Raw genomic sequence first — 18,670 nt, 5'->3', positions numbered from 1 at the left:
GAGTTTTATGATTTTTATCTATATTTTAAAATGAACTTTAAATATGTTTTTTTAAACATCTGACACTTAATCAAACTTAATAATAAAATTAAAAAAAAAAAAAATATGTTAATCAAAAACGGTTTAGTCAAAATAAACTAAAACAAAAATAATCAAATTATGAAGTTTCCATATAATTTACTAGTTTCAAAATTTGCTAAATTTTCACTTAAATAGGTTTAATTTTTTATTACTAAAATTTCTTAAATAATTTTAATATAAAAGTTAATTTCTAGTTGAAAAAATGTACGAAAAAATATTTCATAACGTCAATTTATATACTAAACTAGTTTTTGTGCCGTTTTAAGCAAATAAGAATCGTTAGTTTTAAACAAATTTTTTTTGTAAGAATATTTAAAACATTGTTAAATTCATTTGGATTAGATAAACAAATTTTAATTTGTTTCAAATAAAACATTTTCTAAAATGTTTTTAATAGAATTAAAAATAATAAACTATTGTTTAACACATTTATTATTTATAATGTTATGATAAAATTTTGTAAAAAAAGTAATTAAGAAAGCAGTTTAACTCAACATGGCTATAACTGGGGATAAAACATTTACATTTAAAAGGTACAAGATCATTAGTGTCATAACTTTGTTATGTTGATTTAGTTTTATGACACATAACAAAAATAAAATAGTTTTAGAATACTTATGTTTTAAGACTAAACTAATTTAAATATTCTGAAATTTTAGTACAAAGAGGCAATACTCATTTGAAGTATTGAAAGTTTATGTTGACTTCAAAGTTTTACTTTGCAAGTTTTGGTTTTCTATAAATTAAATAAAAATAATAAAGTTCAAAGAAATAAGTTAACAATTGAAAGATAGTTATAGTATTTTGAAAAATAAACAGTAAGTAGTTTAAAAAAAGCTCTTTCTAAAAAGTCTTTAAACAATCAATTATTGTTAAGCTTAAGTGTTGTTTTTAATTGTAAAAATTGTTGTAATAATATTTACAAAAATTTAGTGAAACACCTACCCATTAAATTTTAATATATCGATTTAGTCACAGTCTTGTAACAAACGAAATAATTTTGTTATAGAATTATGTATACGGTTGTTCACCAAATTTTTAAGCATATAAACTTATGTATTTTTATAAAAATAAAATACGTCATAATTAGCTCAAGAGTGCAAATATTTGATAACTAATGATAAATTTTATATTCCGAAATACAAGAGTAAAGAGTGTACAAAATTGTATTGTTTTATTTAATAAAGTTTATCGATGCCAATAAACTTGTTCTAAGTACTGAATCTTAATATTAATATTTTTTAATTCTATCTTAAGCCACAACTTAAAGTTAAAATAAAGTGATGTTTACTAAAAATAAATCATGTTTCATTTGAATTAAACAATTTCTTATCTATGATAGAAAAGAGACTTTTTGTAAGTATGTCTAATTCAAACTTACAAAACTGAATCAAAATTTTATAGTCTAAAACCAATTTTTGTTGGTTGTTAAACATTCAGTGTAAACTAACAAATACAAAAAAAACAATTTATATAATTTTCATCTAAAATTTTCAGCATGGTATTTTAGGTTTTAACTAAATTTAAAGTAAGTAAAATCATTTAAAGTTTAAAGATGTGTGGGCTACCGATGTTGGTGGCCCAACATCTAAAGCCTCAGTTTGGTCAGGGTGACTTACTGTGGGCAGATAGTCAACCTGACCTTTTTGTTCAGACTTTTCCTGCAAGCGGGGTGACCTTCTAACAGGCTTATTTTCAGGACCCGCTGCAGGCAACTTATCATTGATATTCTCTAAGTGGGGCATAGTACTATAACTTATTTATAAGTGCTAATTTGTAATTATCAGTGGAAAATATATATAAAACACTTAAAGCTACTCTAGACTATTTTATATAAATCAGACAGACAGTTTTAAGTGATGACTCTTTATATAAAACAAAACAAGAAATAATAGCATATACAAAACTATAAATTACTATGACAAACTTTTTAGAAACTACAATCTATTTAAATCTCTTTAAAAGACTTTAAACAATAAACTAAAAATTTAATAAAACTTTTAGTAAAGAAGAAACTGTAAAAGAATAAACTATTAACTTTAAACCTGGCTTAAATATTAAAACAATTAAATACCAGTTAAAATATTTACTTTTAACACAAAACAATACTTACAATACACAATCACAAATCAATACAAGGTAGTTCCCGCTGCACACCAACTCACCAACTGCTTACAAATACACTGACTGTCATTTTCTGATATTTAGTTGCATCAGAATTAGTTTGAAACACGTCAGATGATTCTCATTGGCTAGTGCAATGAAGCGTGTCAAACTCAAAATATTCTCTGAGCTCAACTTTGAATAATGAATAATGCACGTATTCATTACACTATCTTCTGTAGTCCTTTTTTTGAAGAGGATTATCACTCTATCCTCTGCTTGCCTCCTGCTAGAAGAATTCTAAGGTGATGTTCACCTAAATCTAATTGGTAAACAGCAAAAAACAAAATAAAAGGAACAAAGTAAAGAACAAATAAATTAAAAATAGTCATGAACTAATTTAAAAATCAAATTGAAGTAGAATATTAATAAGAGAGAGAAAAAATTAAGTATTTGGCTTTCACATATCAAACAAAATTTATTAATATTTATATAAGAACATAAGTTTTATCAAAATAATTAACTTAGCAAAAATCTTAGACAACATGGTAAAAGAAATTGGTTTTAACATTATAGTAATTGCATAATAAATAAAATGAAATATCAATACAATTCTGGTTACATTTCCAAATACTATTATTGCTTTTTAATGATAAGCAACTTTTGATTAAAATTTTAAACTCAGAAAAAAGACTTTGGCAATATAGTATTAATGGGTTTTAAGATCAAAATATGTTCACAAAAAAAAATAAAACATTTGTTTAGTCATACAGATACATCACTTAACTGTCATGCCTAAGTTAACCCTAGAATACAAAGAATTTAAAGTCAACCTATCTAATACTTTATTTCTTAATTTGTCAATTTTAAGTTTAATACTTTCAACATTTTCTTCAATTTTTAAGCCTTCTTTAATTAACTCATCTTTTTCTGAAATTAATTTTAGAATTTCACTCTGAGGTTCAACCTGTTCTTGTTCATTGCTAATAGGTTGATAGCCTGTTGAGCTAATTTTTAATGAATCATTTGGAGAATTAGTGTGGGTGCTTTCTTTTGCAAATTGTCTATCATCAGTTGCTTGACCCTGGTGGGTTAATTGATGGTTGTGTTTTATCTCATAACAGTTTTGCTCTTCTCTTTGCTGTTTCTCACTCACTTTATAATAGTCATTGACAAAATAACATTTTTGATGAGGCCTCTGTTGCCTGTTAACCCTCTGGTTATAGCTTAGCCACCTGTCTCAAGCATATTTGGAACCTTTAACTGGTTTTTTATTAGGACCTGTTACGTTCACAGCCTGTGATAAATTTCTTTCACTCATTAAAACATCAAACTGAACAGCCTCACCTTCAGCAAGTGACCTTAAAAACTTATTAGGGTTGTTTTTGGTAATTTCAGTGTGATGAACAAAAACATCACTGTCCTTATTATCACAATGAATGAATCCATAGCCCTTTTTAACATTAAACCACACAACTCGGCCTGTTACTCCATATGTTATAATTTTTCTTGGAGCTTTAGGTTTCAATTTTTGTGCCTTTCTGGTTGAATGAACTGAAGGAGTTTTTGTGGTTGCAAAATTACAGTGTTTTACTGTTCTATCATTTTCTCCATTTACTTTAGAAATATTATGGTTTGGATGATAATCATTTACATTACGGTTATTGTCTTGGGTTTTGTAGTTATAGTGGACTCTGCCATTATTTGTACCTTCTAGCCTACAGTAATTTTGATTAGGCTGGTTACTACTGTGGTTATTATGAAACAGATTTTGGTTTTCCTGCCAACCTACATTATTGTGTCTTTTGCTTCTGTTCGTACCATAGTATGGTTTGTGAGGTTCATATGAAACATGTTTGGCTTGCTTTACAACTCTCTGTTCTTCTATCTCACATATTGATTCTGTGTGCCTTAAAAATTCCTCATACCTTAACCCAAAATTTTCCTTAATTTTCTTTTTTAATTTATCAGGAGCATGAACATACATGAAATACTTTATTCTATCTTGCTCATTTGATTTTGCCCACTTTTTTGCTGACAAGTATAAATTTTGGAATTTTACTGGCCCTTTCCATGTTGGATAGGCTCCTAAGATTTTTGGCAATTTACTGCCTTTGCCTTCTAAAAATTTGAAAAGATTAAAGTATGTTCTGTCCTCATCATAAGCTTCAAAAAAATCTATTATATCAGGACGTGGCCAGATTCTTTGAAGTATTTCAAACTTCTCAGTATCATCAGTAATGCCATAAGTACTACACCTATCCTCAAAAAATCTTAATTCAATGACAGGGTCCCCTATGGCCTCAATCTGGGAAAAAAGTTTGCAATTTTCTAAAGTCCTTTGTTTCAAACTGCTGTTATATGTAGCCCCTACAGTGTGGGAAGAATTATATACAGGACTATTACCACTGTAGCTTATCTTACTTTGTGATTTATTTTGACCTTTATCTAATCTATTGTAAATTGAAATCAATTCCCTTTTTAAAGTGGCCTTTTTTTCTAAAATTCTAGCTTGGGCTGCTAGTTTTGTAAGCTCCTCTATATCCAAGTTTTCCACCTCTAGTGAACTTTCATAATCTAAAGACCGGTTCTGTCTATTGGCCTGCACATTTTCATGTATAGTGTGCTGACTGTAATTACCCATATAAGAATGTTGATTATTTTTTTCAAATTCTGACTTATTTAACTGTTGGCTCAAAGATTGGTAGTTCTCACTACTAAAAAGGACGCCATTGTGGGCTACCGATGTTGGTGGCCCAACATCTAAAGCCTCAGTTTGGTCAGGGTGACTTACTGTGGGCAGATAGTCAACCTGACCTTTTTGTTCAGACTTTTCCTGCAAGCGGGGTGACTTTCTAACAGGCTTATTTTCAGGACCCGCTGCAGGCAACTTATCATTGATATTCTCTAAGTGGGACATAGTACTATAACTTATTTATAAGTGCTAATTTGTAATTATCAGTGGAAAATATATATAAAACACTTAAAGCTACTCTAGACTATTTTATATAAATCAGACAGACAGTTTTAAGTGATGACTCTTTATATAAAACAAAACAAGAAATAATAGCATATACAAAACTATAAATTACTATGACAAACTTTTTAGAAACTACAATCTATTTAAATCTCTTTAAAAGACTTTAAACAATAAACTAAAAATTTAATAAAACTTTTAGTAAAGAAGAAACTGTAAAAGAATAAACTATTAACTTTAAACCTGGCTTAAATATTAAAACAATTAAATACCAGTTAAAATATTTACTTTTAACACAAAACAATACTTACAATACACAATCATAAATCAATACAAGGTAGTTCCCGCTGCACACCAACTCACCAACTGCTTACAAATACACTGACTGTCATTTTCTGATATTTAGTTGCATCAGAATTAGTTTGAAACACGTCAGATGATTCTCATTGGCTAGTGCAATGAAGCGTGTCAAACTCAAAATATTCTCTGAGCTCAACTTTGAATAATGAATAATGCACGTATTCATTACAGATGGTTATGTTCACTGAAAATAAACTATAATGCATTAAAAACCAGACTTTAAAGCTATTTATTATTGTTAAGCTATTTAACTTTGAATGCTTTTCCAAATTAGGAGAGTAATTTAAAATAGAAAGAAAAATAGAAAATTGAAATTAATTTTAACTCCAAAAGTAAAATATTTATTCTACATATTAATATATTTTTTAAAATTTTTTTGTAAAACTAATTACTTTAAAATGACAAAACTATTTTAAACATTTTAAAAAACTGTCTACTATTTCTTTTTTTTTTCTTGAATTATTGTTTTTTGTACAATTAACTAATTCTTAAAGCAGCTTATTTCTATATAGCTAAACAAATTTTAGATACAACATTAAATCTAACCTTTAAAAAATTTCTCATACTGATTTAGCCTCAGTTTTATAAATTACACAGTAATTTAGCACTGTATAAGGTTAATAAACTTTTTTTAACTTACTAATTTGAACATAAAATTTTTAAAATATATAACTACAGATAGAGTACATACATCATAAAAAAATAAAAAAAGTGCATAAATTATGAAACTTAATAAACATAATAAAAAATTGTTGCAAAGTATTAATAAAAAAAAAGAAATTGTTCTGTGATTTTTTAAAACAAGCTTGTCAAAACCATTAAAAATGTTCTAAATACTTTATTTTAATTTTTTTTTTGTAAAAAAAAACCCTAAACTAAGCAATTAAGGCTGAAAGTAAACATTCTATTATTATCAAACAAAACAGTTTGCTTGTACATTAATGTTAATTTTTTTATTGACATTGAAATTATTTGGGGATGTCCCGGATTGGTAGTCACATAAGTTTTAATTAAAAACGGGGTGAAGGCTTTAATTTAGGTTGGAGTGGAGTTTATAGTTAGGGTTTATATTTTAAATTTCGCTTGAAGTTTAAAGTAAATTCAACTACTTGAATTAAATCAAGACAAGCAAGCAATGTTTTTATTCGGTTAAAAAAATAATTATAAGTTAATACAAACTTTTGAAAATTGGCAATTAATCAAACATTAAACTTAGCAGTGCAACAACTAAAATTAGTTTGTTAAATTTAGTTAAAAACAGTTAAAATATTTTGCTATAGTCCAATTTAAGGGACGACAAAACAAATTCTTGGCTGCAAAAAAGTTATCAATGAATTGAATTCCAAAGTCACTACTCAAAACCGATTATGCAAACTTTTAAATAAACAAACAGTAAGTTTGGCTGAAAATCGTTATTAATGAATTGATTGAAAAACAACTTCTCAAAATCAATTATCCAAACTTATGGCACAAAATTATTAAGTTTGGCTGAAAATCAGTTATCAATGAGTTACTTCAACTAAAATTATATCAACAAAAATAATTTTTGTATATAATTTAATATGACTTGCAATGAGTACGTTTGTTGGTTAGTTATTGTAGATTCAGTTTCATTTTTATATTAAGAAAAAATCCACATTATCAAAGATGCATTTACAATAAGTTACAATTTATTTGAATATAGCATAAATTAAGTACATATTTACGAATAAAAGGTTACAATTTCCACTTCTATGAACTTTTAATTGAAATTAATTTATCTTATTGATTTAGTCATAGTTTTGTGACTTATAAATTTTTTGACCAAGTAGTTAGTTAAGATTGTTAAACTTACTTATTGAAATATAAAATATCAATGATTTTAGTTTAAATAAACTACATACGTCATTAATAGCTGGTAAATAAAGTTTAATAAATATAAATATTGCGAATTAATACTGTAAAAAGAGTATAAGAATTTGTTATGTTTTATTAAAACAAGTTTGTCAAAGCCGATACAATTGTTATCTATAGTTTTTTAATTTTAATTTTCAGTAAAACGGTTAAGGCTAAAAGTAAATTTTGTTCACTTAAATAAACTTAAACTTTATTTTAACGAAATATAATAAAATTTAACAAAATTCTGTTCCTACATTTGTTAAGACAATAATAACTATTTTTCTTTAAAGTATAACAATTATCAATAAAAGTAAAATGTTTTCTCAAATAATGACATCTTATGTTTTTTTGAAAACATCTAATTTAGAAAGCTGTTTATATTGATACAGCTAAAGCTAGTTATAAAATTTTGGTATTGACATAAATTCACGTTGATACTAAGTTTACATATAACTACAATAAAGTACGATCTTGTTAAACTAATCTATAATCAAACTTTTTTTGAATGATACAACTTCCAATGTTATGTTATTTGTAAAGTTCTTAAAGAACATTCTTGGAACTTATAACTAACAATTTTAAATTATAAGTTATTAGTATTAAATCATTTGAGTTAACGTACTAATTAACTTTATTTAATTGTATTAATCAGTACTATGTTATGACAACATTTTGTAAAAGTAGCCAATTTACAAAGCCTGTCGTAATACCTATACATAACATTGATTTAGTCACTGTTTAGTAACTTAAAAACTTATTTAGTATAACACGTTGTAATATGTTATTACTTTACCAGCTTTAAATAGGAATTTTTTGTGATTTTAACACCAAAATAAACGAACTACGTCAAATATGACTACAAGTGTAAGTTATCTAAAAATTTAATAACTTAAATCAGTGGAAAGTAAAAGTGTAAAAAAAGTTCAGTTTTTTTTTTCAAAGCATAAAACTAAAAAGCTCATATATGCGAGGCAAATTTTATGCAATACTTAAATTTTAAATATAAGGTTTATATTGCTTCAAAAGTTGCACTCTCATAGTTTTCGTTTATGTTTACTAATATATTTTTTAAATTATGTTTTAAAATAAACTTTATTTTGCGACGAAAAGCCAAATATTTTTGACAAATTAATTTTGTGTTAAATTTTTTAGTTATACAGTTTAATTCTTCAATACTGCAAAACTATAATTGATAGTTTTATAAGTTTGCTTAATTTTTGAAATAATTTTTGTAAGCAAGCAATATAAACAAAATATAACTATAAAAATTGTTAGATATTCTTTAGAATAAAATATTTAATGCATGTTAAGAATTTTAACAAATACTAAAGCATACTTACCAAATGAAAAAGCAAATAACGTTTAGTGTTTTAAATAAAATCTTTTAAAAGAAAACTTAAAAATATTTATCAACAATCAAACACTGTTTAGCTTAGTTATTGTTTATAATGATATAAAAATATTTTGTAAAAGTAGCTAATTTAGAAAGAGTTTATGTAAACATAACTAAACATGTTTATAAAGTTATTACTGTTAAAAAGCTTCAGCTTTCAATGTTTTGTTATAACTATATCGATTTGGTCACAGTCTTAAAACCTATAAATTTTTTATTTAGTTGTTTAAATAATATTTAAGTCTTTTACTTATTTAAATAGAAAATGTAAGTAGTTTTAGCACCGAATAAATTACATTACGTCATAAATAGCGTTAGAATGGAAAAATTTTAAAAATATTAACAATTTCTTATAGACAAATTTTGGTCTAAAAAATTAAAGAAACATTTTTTTTTTATTAAAACAAGCTATTCAAAGCCGATATACTTGTTCTAAATAGTATTTTTACCTTTTTCTATTTAAGTAAAGCTTAAAGTTAAAAGTAAGTTTTATTTACTAAAATGATATAAGGTTATAATAAATAAAAAAGTATGTAAAATTGTTTACATAAATCTTATCTACTTAACAAAAATTGATAATAACAGTAATTAATAAATAATTTTAGTTTTTAATTTCTTGGTTAAAGTTACAGAAACTTTTACAGTTGTTTATTAGAGCAATTAGTTTGCGGATCGAGCATGTTAAAAAATTTCTTAGCATGATTTTAGAAGGTTAGATCGTAAGTGTTCAAGAAGAACGAAGAAATAAGGTTTCAATAAAATAATAATATAACTAGCACTTATGTGTGCTGGAAACCTAATTAAAATAATTGATGTTAAAAAGTATAGTTTTATTTGTTTTAGCAATGTGTTATAAGGTAAGTACAATAGGAGTATGCTTAAAATTTTTACTATCACTAGGAAAAATTTATCTATTTTAGCAAACTTGTGTTAAGAGTATAAATAAATAAATTTATTTAGAACGTTATAGTAGTATCTATCAAAATTACTAGTTTAAAAAGTATTTAGCGAAATCTGGTAATTAAAAATTTACATTTAAATACTTTCAATATTATAAATCAAAGTACTAATTTAGTCACAGTCTTGAAACTTAAGAATATTTTACTTCAATTAACAATTATTAATTTTTAGTAGACTTACTAATTCATATAAAAAACTTATGAAACTTTAAACGGGAATAAACTACATACGTCATAAGTAGTTTCACAGTTCAAGTATTAAAATATTTAAAAATCTACACATCGCTAACTTTCGATAAAGAGAGTGTAAAAGATGTTCTGTTTTATTTTTGTCAAAACCTGAAATTAAAAAGATTATTTATGGGGAGAAAACCTTAAGGCAATACTTAACTTTTAATTTATATTTTTGTCAATTTCAAAACTTCACTTTGCTAGTTTTGGTGCACTTTCAATTTAATAAAAGACTAGTGAATGTCAAAAATTTAAAAAAAAAACTTTTAAAATGTAGCTGTACTCATTTGAAAAACAAACATTAACTACTCTAGAAATATTTCCTAAGAAAAGTTTAGATAATTAATTTTCATTTAGTTTTGTATTGTTTGTAATATTTTAATTATGCTTTATAAAAATATATATGCGTAAAATATACAACTCCTACCTTTTAAGTTTATATTTAAATTTCTATTAGTCACAGTTTCGAGATTTCCAAAATAATATCTTTGTAGGATGTGTTTAACGTTAGTAATTAAATTGTTTGTATATAAATTTATGTATTTTTGCCCAAAAAACCTAAACACTTTATAAATAGCTTCATAGTGTAAATATTTAATAAACTATTAATTTTTTTTACTGCAAAATACAAGTGTAATTAAAGAAAGAATTAGTTTTATTTTATTTTCACAAGATTATTAAAGCCAATACACTTGTTCTAAATACTATATTTTAACAAAAATATTCTCTTTAATTTTAAAGATCACTGGAAAAAATTTAATTGTATTTACTGAAATTAAATTAAATTTTATTTGAATCAAATATTGAAGTGGTATTTTTTAGTTCCAATAGAATACAAAAAAGACTTTTTGTAAATATGTCTTACTTAAACTTACGATACTTAATAAAGTTCCAAAATATTAAAACAGCTTTTGTTTATTTCTAATCATAAAGTGGAAAAAAAAAACTAAAATTATCATTTATCTTGTCTCGGCTCGATCATATTGGTATAAAGTAGTCGGACTTTTACCATGTTTAGTTTTCGCAATACTATGCTTTTAAAGCCATCTTATATACTAAACGTGTAAACTTTACACATATCCTAAATTACATTTTATGTAAGCAATTTAAAATTTTTTACTTATATAACTAACTTATTGGATTGTAAATTATCTTTATTTTTAACCTATTTACGATTCACAAAACACTATCGCAGTTATGCGCTTATATTATGTCAACAAAACAGAAAAAAACATAAATTTAAAACATTTTTAATTATTCTCTTGACGTCATTCGTAATACCTGCAAATAACGTTCAAGCAGTATTGTAGTACCAAACTCGTTAACCAATATTTTTTTAGTTACTAAATTATTTAATGCGTCAGCTAAGTTTATAAAATAAAGTTTCGATTGCCAAATACTTTTTTGTTAATTTCTCATTTACGTTATTTAAAAACTAATGATTATGGTTCATAAAAAATTTAAAATAATAAAAAACATAAAAAATAGTTTTATTTCAGGTAACATTTATCCTAGTTTGAATAGTAAGTTTTTAAACTGTTATTTTAAGAAATAAGCAAATCCTTTATTATAATGATAGTTTAACACAGCTTTTCAGACATAATTTTTTCACACACAATTTTGTATATGTGTCATGTTATGTATGTACGACTTTAACTGTTTATTAATTACATATAATTTTTTGAAATTAGCAAAGACATTTTTACTCAATAATAAAAGTAAATAAAATAAATTCTTTTATCATGTCATTGTACAGTGCATTGTGTTGTATTTTTAGAAAATAAAAATATCTACTACTTATGATATTTGAATTTCAAAGCAAACATAACTTTGAATATGATTACAATGTTCATGATATGTTAACTTTAACATTAAAATAATATTAATAAACTTTACTTTTTAAATTCATTAATGTCGTATATTTAAGAATACATTATTTAACATAATGCTTACAAAAATTCGTCATAACCTTTATTATGTTGTTATATTCATCATTTAAGCACAAAACAGCTATGTTAAGTTTTATATTTATAAAACATACATTTTTTTTGTTGATGCATAAAAATAACTTTACCTTACAAGTATGTTAAATTTTATAATTTTGCAAGCTAGTTTTTAGGTCGTTTTATCCATTATTTAGCAAAATATTTTGCAAATGCAATGGATTTATTTTTAACTCAAATGCATAAAATTTTGAATTTAGTTTATAAAACTTATATGTATGGTTTATTCGACGACATGTTTTTGTTTAATACTTTTCTTTTTAATATATCTTGATATCCCACAAACCTATCAAAATTTTATGCTTACAGTATATAAACATAACTATAAAAACAATATATAAAGCTAAATACGTACTTTATACGCTTTTTGACGTCATTCATACATACCCGCAACAACAAAGCTTCAAATAATATTATAAATACACAGCATTTTTTATTATTGTTTGTTTCTTATGTTTGTGTTCTTTTTATATTTTGTTCAGCCTTTAGGAGCTGTCGACTAAACTATCAGTTAAGGTGGCACTATCACAACATTTGATGACCCAGAATTCTTCCAATTGGTGCAGGTTAGACTATATCGCATCGTTAATCTTCTTAGTCGCATACATGAGTTGAATATTTTTTTACCATTATCCTTCTTTCAAATCAATATGAATTAACGTATTTAATATAAACATTGATATATAGAAAAATGAGCTACAGTTCAACTATATTACGGTAGCCATTTTGCAAGGGTTATTTTTATTGTAATATGTTGAAAGCTGGTAATTATCTATTCACAATTAGAAAGTTACAATTTCCAATGTCACAATTTACAAGACTAAATTATTAACAGTGTTGTGACATATGAAATAATTTTATGCTGTGCCTGATAATGGTTGGCCTAGTTACTTGTTTATGAATAGAAATTTGTGATAGTTTTACTCTGAAATAAACTACATACGTCATAGATAGATTTAAGTTAAAAATAATTATTAAACTTAATAAACTTTTATTTTGCAAAATACAAGCATAAAGTATGTAATAAGTTGTTGTGTTTCATTTAAATAGTTTTGTCAATGCCGTTTCATTTGTGTTAAATACTAAATAACAAAAAATGTTTTGAAACTACAAGCAACTTTCATATTAGTTAATATTTGCGTATTAATGAACCTAATGATGACATTTATGCTTTACCACAACAAAACATTTCACAAACTTGCATTTTAAGAAAAATATTACGAATGATAATACCTGCTCCGTATAGATAATCGCTTTCTGAATTTAAAACAGCCGGTACATGCTGTAACGAAAATAAAATATTTTACGGAATTTTTGTTTAAAATATTGTTTTGCAATAAGAAGAAGCTTTAAACAAGTTTCTCAAATGAATATAAAAATAGTAATTTTAAATTAAGTTGTTTAATATGTTACTACATTAGCTGTTTTTTATTATTGTTTGTTTAAATTTCACGTAACTTTTTTACTTAAAAAAATATAATAGAAAAATATAATATAAAAAAAAACAAAATATAACTATTGTTTTGTTAACATTAAAATTTTTTTTTTGTTTCTGAACAACTCATTTATAATAGTTTAAATTTAATTTGGTATTTAATTTGTGTATAAAAAGTACTTATGCAAATTAATGTTTATACAAATTGTCTATAATATTATCGAGTTATTAAAAATGTTTTTTTATACTTAATTACAAATGTGATAACAACTAAGTGTCTTACAATTTTGACATACACGCCTTATAAATACTAACTTTAAACTTTTTATGTTAATTAATTAGTTTTTAACAAATTAACATTTTATTATTTCATAAAACTTTAAAATAGCTATCTGCTCTAAAAAAATTAATAAAAATAAATTAAGTAAAGTAAAAAAAAATGACTTATTAAAAATTTTAAATCTATCTAAATTTTTTTTTGAGTTTCAAACAGCTACATATCAATTTAAAAATGTAGTACATATTGCTTTTAAAATCATTTGCAAAATGAATTTTTTTCTAGTTAAATTGAATTGGAACTGACTTATAAACTATGTTAAGTATTAACAACAAAGGTGATATAGTTTTTTTTTTCTTTTAATACGCTAAATACGTAATTTCTAAGCAAATAAAACTATGCTATTAGTAAAGTCTTTAAAATTCCAATTTTTTTAGTCGCAGCAACTAATTTAAAGTGTGAATACATAAATTTCAGCTAATTTATAAGTAAATAATGCAAAAAACGTGTAATATTTAAAAATTATTAAAAAGCTGTTACAATATAAAGCAAAGAATAAAACAAGCACGATTTCAACGTTATAAATTTCATTACATCTTTAAACGTTTAAAATTATTAGGTTTTAAATTTTTTTGAAGTATAACTAATGACATGACTAAATTATAAATTTGTAAGCCATTGTATAAGAGCATAAATTAATTTAAATATGTAATGTTTTTATTTACTAAATAGTAAAAGTTTACTTTTTTATAATTATGTAAAATAGTTTTTAACTCTCAAAGTTTAATTACTTTTATTAAAGACTTAAGGTCATATAGTTATTTATAGAATTTTTAAAAGCTAACGGATTAATTAGTTAATTACTTTTTTAAAATATAATCCATAAAAACAATGCATCTTAAGAAACTACAAGAAACAGTTTGAATTAGTTTAACCTTTTTTATAATTCTTTTACTAGATAAAACTTTTAAACGTGTGTAGATAACATCTTATGCAAAAATATACTTTTATGTTGCTATTGCTTTTTTTTTTAATGTTCTTAATAAAAGTTAAAACATATTCTGTAAAAAAAAGTAAAATCTATCAAATACCTAGTACCAATTGCAACTCAATAATTTATAAATAACATTGAAATACTTTTAGTGAAATTAAATTACATTACGTCACAAATAACTTCAGAACGCAATGCTAAAAAAAATCAATAAGATTTTGTAATGTCAAAAAGTGATATAAAACGGAACAGTAAAGATACAAAACTAATATTCTTATAAGAAATTTTAGATTATTTTTTTAATATGAATATTAAAAAAAAAATTGATTAAATAAAAATGTTAAAAATGACGAAAAAAACGTTTTAAATAGTTAAGTTGTTTTTGCAAACTATCAATGATAAGTCGGAGTCGTTTTGAATTTACAACGTAAATTGGTGATTTATAATATGCAAAAAACTGAAAGAAAAAAAAAACTCAATGAACCTAGAGGTAGAAGAAGATAAAAAAATCAAATTTTAATTTTGTAAAGTATTTTGTAGCATCACTGTGTTTCTATTTGTTACTTTTGAGTATCTTGTACATATTTTTAAAATAAAAAAGTATATTTAGAATGATAGATGAATTTATCATTTTTGTTTTTCAAAGTTAAGTAATTAACATAAAAATAGTTTTTGTTTTATTTAAAAAAAGGTACAATATAATAGTAGAGGGTTTATGGGGACAAGATAGTTTTAGACTATAAATGTTATGTACATTTTAAAGATGCCATTTACGTGTAACTGTAAGTTACTAAATTAAATTTAAGTAAAAACATAAAACGACTAATATTGAACTGCTGCAGTTTAAAACTTAATGCTTTTCCCACGAGGAGTTGTCAACCCCTGTGAAAGTGTATAAGGTAAGTCGTCAAAATTATGAGCTTATAAGTTTGTTTTAAAATAAAGAGTATCTAAAGATATTTTAGTGTACATACTTTTAATTGTTACTTCGAATAACCTAATAAACTAATTGATAGGTTTAGTAATAGTTGAAATATTTTTTTATGACTTTGAACTTTTCTTTGTAGTAATTAACAAACTTGGGTTAAAATCATATTGTTGATATTCTAAACGGTTTTCGAGGTCTAAAAACTTTTGAATTTTTTTTATTGGTGTAACAATTATTTGTTATGTATATGTTTGACTTTATAAAAGTTATTTAAGAAAAGCACATAAAAACAGAAAGAAAAACTCCTGTATTAACATTAATCATAAAATACCAAAGAGTTGTTTTATTTTTATTTAGTAATTGATGAGATATAATATCATATAATATAAAAGACCGTCATGTTGTCATAAGGGCTTACCTGCAATATCTAGCTCCAAAAAAATATTATGTAAATAAATTAAAATCTAAAATATTAACATATGTTAAAATATTCTAACCTGTACGATTTTAAAGCAGCTTTGAAGAGTTGTAGAACAGTATAAACTTTTACTACATTCATTTTTCTAAATGTTTTAATATTAGTTATAGTAAACTTATGCGTTTAATGACGTAACGGATGCTTTCCAGGAAACAAGTGTTTCTTAAATTTTTATGCATTTAAAACATAAATTTTATTTTAAAGATTTCACCAACATAAAATTCAATTTAAAACAGCTGGTACATGCTTTAATGAAGCTACATTTTTACCTTATTGCCTTTTGTTTTAGCTCTGATGATTTAGTAATGGAGCTTTAAAAAAAAGTATTTAGTTCTATAACACATTTTTTAAAGATTTGTTTTAATACAAAAAAAAATTTTATTACTTGATACGTTTTTTGTAACATCTTTTGTTTGCTTAGAATATTAAAGTTGTATTAAACTCGAACTTTAGTTTAGTTTTTTGTTCTATTTATAATTAATTTAATTTTCTAACCTCATTAATATCTTAAAAGCTTGGTATTTTCGAACAGCAATATTTAGTACTTTAATGTAAGAAATTAAAAAAGACTGCTGAACTATAAAAGTTTTATATGTTAAATATTGCGTGTTATTATTTTAAAAAAAATACTATTCATATAAACATTTTTACAAAGTCAAATTCACACAAAAAACTAACTTTGTAAGTAAACTGGGTAAAAGTACATGTTAAGCAAAATAGTACAGCGTATAATTATTCAAGAGCATTGCAAACATGAAATTACAGGCTGCTGCATTTTCTTTATACCTAGAGCTTTTCTATATCGTTATAAATTTTTCACCGAAAAAATTATATTACTAGTTACTTTAGTAATTATATTACAATACTTTGACAAACAATGAAGTATTATCTTTTAATAATTAATATTCTATATATATCAATCTCAACTTAACAGTTTTATTAGAAAGCAAATTTTGACAAAAAAATCAAAGTTTTTGCAAAATATAAACGAAACAAATCGGGTTGTCAACAAAATAGTGATAGTTAGTTTAAGAAAGAGTTTTAGAGACTTTATTTAAACATATAGAAAATTAGATTTAAGTTTTGGGTACTTTTTGTAATGTGGAATCATAACGGATAATCAAGTAATCTTTGCACAAAGCATCACCTTTTTTGACCGATTAATTTCTAATTACGTCGTATACTACGGGTTTTTGTGTGTATCTGTTCCCTGTATTAGTGAACACATCCAACTTGTCACCAATAGTTAGAGTTCTTGTGTAATGACCGTAATAAATTTTCATTCGTAGTCGTGCAGTCAAAAGAACAAATTTTCTAGAAATTTTGTCATACACCTCAGCACTACATTCTTGAGCTATTGTACCAATTACAAACATTTTATTTCCCATACTAACTGCAGAAATTTTTTGTTTTGCTTCTGTAATGCCAGATAAAGTATTCTATTTGTTCTCATGATGATCAAATGACTCTACTGACTTGAGAGTTTTTCTAGAATAACCTCCAATACGATAATTTTGCCTTCAAATACGGTGCAAGCCGACGATTGTCTTTTTATGTTCAATTTAGCTACTTTAACCCAGGTGTTTAGTGATTTGTTATATTTGTAACAGTTGTTTTCAAAACTATTATCTTTTTCGGAACCACCAATTATATAAACACTTTTTATGAATGAACATACACTATAGTATTTTGATAGTTTAGGGGGTTTATTTTTCTTCCAGCCTTTAGTCTTTGCAGAATAAATTTCAAATGAACAAGTATCGTAATGGTCACCACTAAATACAGACAAATCTGAAGCAACTACGGCTGTATTAATGAATATATTTCTTGGTTTTACCATTGGAGTAATCTCAGAAAATTTTTGAAAATCAGGACCTTTAATTTCAATAATTTCATTTGTAACATCCCAATTTTTATCTTTTCCTCCGCAAACGACAATATTGAATTCATCCTGACTGCAGTAACGATTTTCATACAAAACTGAAGATCTTACTTTGTAAAAAGGAGAACTCATTTCTGCTTTTAACATTAAGCGTTTAATTTTAAGCCTGTTTAATTAGTATATATAACAAAAACTAACTTAATTAGTTTCATTCAAAATAAGACTCAATAGTTAATTACTTTAGTTTTTTAAGTTGATTTATAAATAACTTATATTAAAATACAACTCAATAAGATCTTTACAAAAAATGTATTACATTGATAGTACAAGTCTTAAACTAATCAGCAATATTAATAAGACTTATGTGAAGATTTAACATAACAACATTTTACTAATTAAAATATCTAGTTAATAACTTAGTATTTTTCAATTTACAAAAATTTGTTGTATGCTAATTAAGAATATATTTAAACTTTAGCTTTCAATTTTATTTGCTTTAGAGTTGTTTACATGTGGTTTATAATATAATTTTTTACACTAATTATAAATAAATGAATAAATAAATAGTTTTTAATGACTTTAAAAAATAAGATGTCACAACAAGATGCAATAAAAAGATTTAATAATTAAAATCAAAAAATAATTTTTCTATTTCACTAAAGTAATAGTATGTATTATAGTTTTTTTTTAACTG

Source organism: Thalia democratica, chromosome 1 (assembly GCF_965202585.1).
Source record: "Thalia democratica chromosome 1, ktThaDemo2.hap1.1, whole genome shotgun sequence".
Lineage (NCBI taxonomy): Eukaryota > Metazoa > Chordata > Thaliacea > Salpida > Salpidae > Thalia > Thalia democratica.
Note: the sequence above shows the minus strand (reverse complement) of the source record.